A 4,361-nucleotide genomic window follows, 5' to 3' on the forward strand; every position below is an offset into this window, starting at 1 on the left:
CATTAATTTAAATTCATAAACGCCTTAAATTCAGTCGTTCAATGCGTCTCCAGTTAGATCGTGTCCTACCTGGACAAGCTTAGCGTGGTGGTCGAATGTTGTACTGGGGAACATCAAATGAATGGAACAATGAACATTTGGAGTTCGATGAGAACACTTATTGGATACTTAACTATATTATATATATTTGTTTTTTTCCTAATCCGACTAGGCGACCGTTGTGCTATCTTTTTCCAGCTATAACATTGGCTGAGAATCTAACCTGAGACCTTCTTACACCATAAACTTTCTATTGTAGAAGTATTATCATCAAAGAGAGTAAGTGAGGCGGAGTTTAGTTTACTCGCTAATAGTAAACTTAAATTAAACCAGATAACTTTTGAAAAAAAAAAAAAATCTAGAAATTTTTAACTTTAAAACGTTGGGCAAAATAATTTCAGTATCAACAGTAAATGAAACACTAAAGTACCTATACGAACACAGTGTTTTCCCGCGCAATCAGAATAAATCAGACAATGCGGTTTCAGTTAAAAAATTGGCATAATATCCGCAATAGCTAAAAAAAATAATAGAAAAATTATAATTAAAAAGTTGGTTAAAAAAATAATAATTGTGTTGAAAAGTGCTGCGATTATACGTAAAAATCAAGATCGCAAGAGATGCGAGTTTAATCAAATTCATTGTTCATTATCACAGAAGGAATCAATTTATAATGCAAATGGTAATTGTACGATAATTGAATACTTCATGTTTTTTGAAGCTGTTTCTTCGAATATCGCAGCCAGACATTACTGACCAAGGAGCTATAATTAGCGGAATAGGAGCAACTAACCCGTGACCCAGATAGAGCCATATATTGGGAGCCATATCTCCAATTGGACACTGGCTCTTCATAGACAGTTCAATGCCCCTCATTTCGATTTGCTCCTGGTCCGCTTTCACCTGATCCAATATCTAGATCTTATTCTTAAATATTTGATTACTCTCCTTTCTATATGTAATGCAATATTTTACTTTTTGTAGTACAAGATATAGATTTCTGGCTAGAGAATGTCATTTCTTTAAATATATACCTGGGAGCGGCGTGACTCAGTATTACTTAGGCATTGTGCTAATAACTCCAAAGACTCGGGTTCGAATCCTGCTGTGGGAGATAATTATATACTCATTTGCTATAGCCGTGAGTCAACGCTGTGTATTCGGGAAACCTCCAGGGTCTACCCAGCTTCATTAAGTGGGTACCCTTAATTGAGAAAAAATCTGGCGGTCGATTGTAATTCTAACCAAAACACCTCCTAGCACAACAGTTGGTTTAGTAACAGTACGATGGAGTGATCCTCATTTGTGGAAAGTTCGTGAGTTCATTCATGGAACTTATGCAAGTCGCATGTAATGTAGTACAGACATGGTGTACTGAAATGAAGCTTTCAGTAAACCCAACAAAGATAGGGTTGATTCTATTTACCAGGAAGCGGAAATTGGGTATATTTCAAACCCCTATTTTCTTTGGCAATCAATTCCAAATAAGCCAAATGGTCAAATACCTCGGAATTAGTTTTGACGCAAAACTGAACTGGGAATTTCATTTGGCAGACACGTTGTTGTCACTACTAACCCAAAGGTTATGCATTGGATTTATACAGGGATAATAAGACCGAGAATTTACTATGGAAGTATCGTGTGGTAGACAGCCCTGCAAAGAGCTTCCCATGTGCGAATAACCAGTAAGATCCAAAGGAAGGCGTGTATTGGCATAACTGGTGCATTTCGCACACCTACTAAGGTATTGGAAATCCTACTTACCCTATTACCACTCCATTTATTGATTAAAGGGGAAGCGGTATTAGCCTATCTAAGAATGAAAGAAAATAGACAGTGGACAGAGACAGGAGAAGTTACTGGTCACGCGACAATAGCTAAAGTGGTGGAAAGCGAGTTACCAATACCACAATACCTCTCACCACTTCTAGATAAAACATCTGCTTTAGACACCAATATTAGTTACATACACTCCCAAGAGGATTGGATACAGGGTTTAGTGGAAACCCCAGGAGATTACCTGCCCTGTTTCACTGATGGATCGAGAAAGGATTCGACAGGACTAACGGGGGGCGAAGAATTAGGCATAGAACTAAGCTTCCCACTAGGCAAACACTCGACTGTCTTTCGGGCTGAAGTGTTTGCCATCTTGTCAGCAGCTTTATGCCATGAAGTCACTAGCTGTGACTGATAGGACTGGCATCACAGATAATCTGTCTGCCCTTCAAGCCTTGGAAAGTCACCTCTAATTTGGTAAGAAGGTGTAAAATAGTCTTAGAATCATTAGCGTGCTTAAAGAAGCTTCAGCTTGTGTGGGTCCCAGGTCACAAGGGAACCACAGGTAATGAAAAAGCTGATCAGCTTGCTAGAAACGGGGCTGAGCACCCTCCTATAGGACCAGAACCATTTCTAGGCATCTCTAAAAGGCATCAGAGAAAAGTAGTTCTTAACTGGACTTGGAAGAAAGCAAGAAAGGAGTGGAGGGACTGTATAGGGCTGAGACAGGCCAAGATTTTAATAACTAAGCCCTCTCCTTCTAAAACTAAGTGGCTGCTAGGCCTAAACTGAAACAAACTGCGATTATTAATAGAAGTCCTGACAGGTCACTGCAGACTAAAAAGACATCTTAAGATTTGTGTAGTAGTTCATGATGAAACTTGCTGCTTATGCGGACAGGCCCCAGAGACTGCCTTACATTACATAGCAGATTGTGGTAGGTATGCGTCATTAAGATACAGGATTTTAGGCTCTGATAGAATTAAAGGAAATGAGGCTTCCTCTATAGATTGGGTGTCCCTTTTGAATTTTATTAGAAAGTCAAAAAAGTTCAATATAGAGAAATAAGAAATATAAAAGAGCCATTCCATTGGTCTGTCTTGGGGTAGGCAAAAAGGACCAATAGGCCCAGTTGGCGGACTTGTTCCCCCCACCATTACCAGTACCAGTACCAGTACTTCCTTACTAAGTACTGAGACCCTGACCCTTTTATTTTTTCATATTAAGCCAGTAGAGGAAACAATACCAGGTAAAACAATTGTTAATTACATTTTTTTATATAGTTATAAGCATAGATGAATACATAGGTGGTTGGCCTATTAAGTAAAATAAACAAAATGTGTTGTGCACAAAAAGAAAAAAATAAGAGAGAAAATGAAAATAGCAAAACTTTTGCATACAAAAAAAAATGGAAAAAAAAATACTAACTAAATATTAATAAACACAAAAAATAAAATGGGAGCACGGTGACACCGTGGTAAGGCACGATGCTACTCCAAGGCTCCGGGTTCGAATCCTGCTGTGCTGAAAATTCTTTTCTGTTACACTGTAGCCTTGAGGGGTTCTGTCCACCCAGTCTCATAAATTGGGTAAAACTCTGGCGGTCGAGTGTAATTCTGACCAAATCACCTCCTTCCACAACCATTGGTCCAATAAGAGTACTTCGTTACAAAGGGCATACATATTTTAGTTTTTTAAAAAATGAAATGAATTAACATTATTCAAAATAGAATTAACTATCAATAAAATCTGGAAAAATTCCAGGGCAGAAATTAAGAAGCATATATAAAAAAAAAAAAAAAAAGCTATCAATGAATCGCAGATAACCAACACATTTTGTAATTAAGAAAATAGAAGAGACAAATAAAATTACAAAAGAACTAAAAATTTCTCGACGATCCAAATGTAAATTTAAACATTTTGAAATATTTACTGTAGGAAGATGGTCATAGTGGTGATCAAAAAGGAAACAAAAATATCAGAAAAAACAATTTATTTGTGACTGACGTTTCGTCCTCTTTGCAGAGCTTGTATTCCACCTTTTAGACTCAGTCCTGCAAAGTGGCGTGAAACTTGGTTTAAATTTTGTATTTTTTTTTTTGCCACCACACGGACCAGCCTCCTGAAGTCATCACATATAGTCAACCAATATTCTGCCAACTGAAATATAAATCTAATAGCTAATAAATAAGAGATTAAATTAAAATTAAAAAAAAATAGAAATAAATCCCAAACTGTGTCAACGAGACTGATGGTTAAATAATTTCTTTTCCTTAAAAAGATTCATAGAAAATATAAAAACATCATTCACTGTTTTATGATGGTTCCGGCAAACTGAGTAAGTTTGTGTCTCTCAGTGAAATGAAAGCTGCGCAATAAAAATGCTGTGTACTAAACCGTTACTTTCGTTCATTGCATAGGAGTTCCTGGAATCAAATGGAAAGTTAGAAACAATTATCATCGCATTACATACATTTTTTACATGGTTTTTTACATTTACATTTACATTACATTAATACATTAATAACTGCAGTATTTTTGGAGTG

This window comes from Halyomorpha halys, unplaced genomic scaffold (assembly GCF_000696795.3).
Source record: "Halyomorpha halys isolate HHAL.00 unplaced genomic scaffold, Hhal_1.1 Scaffold573.1, whole genome shotgun sequence".
Lineage (NCBI taxonomy): Eukaryota > Metazoa > Arthropoda > Insecta > Hemiptera > Pentatomidae > Halyomorpha > Halyomorpha halys.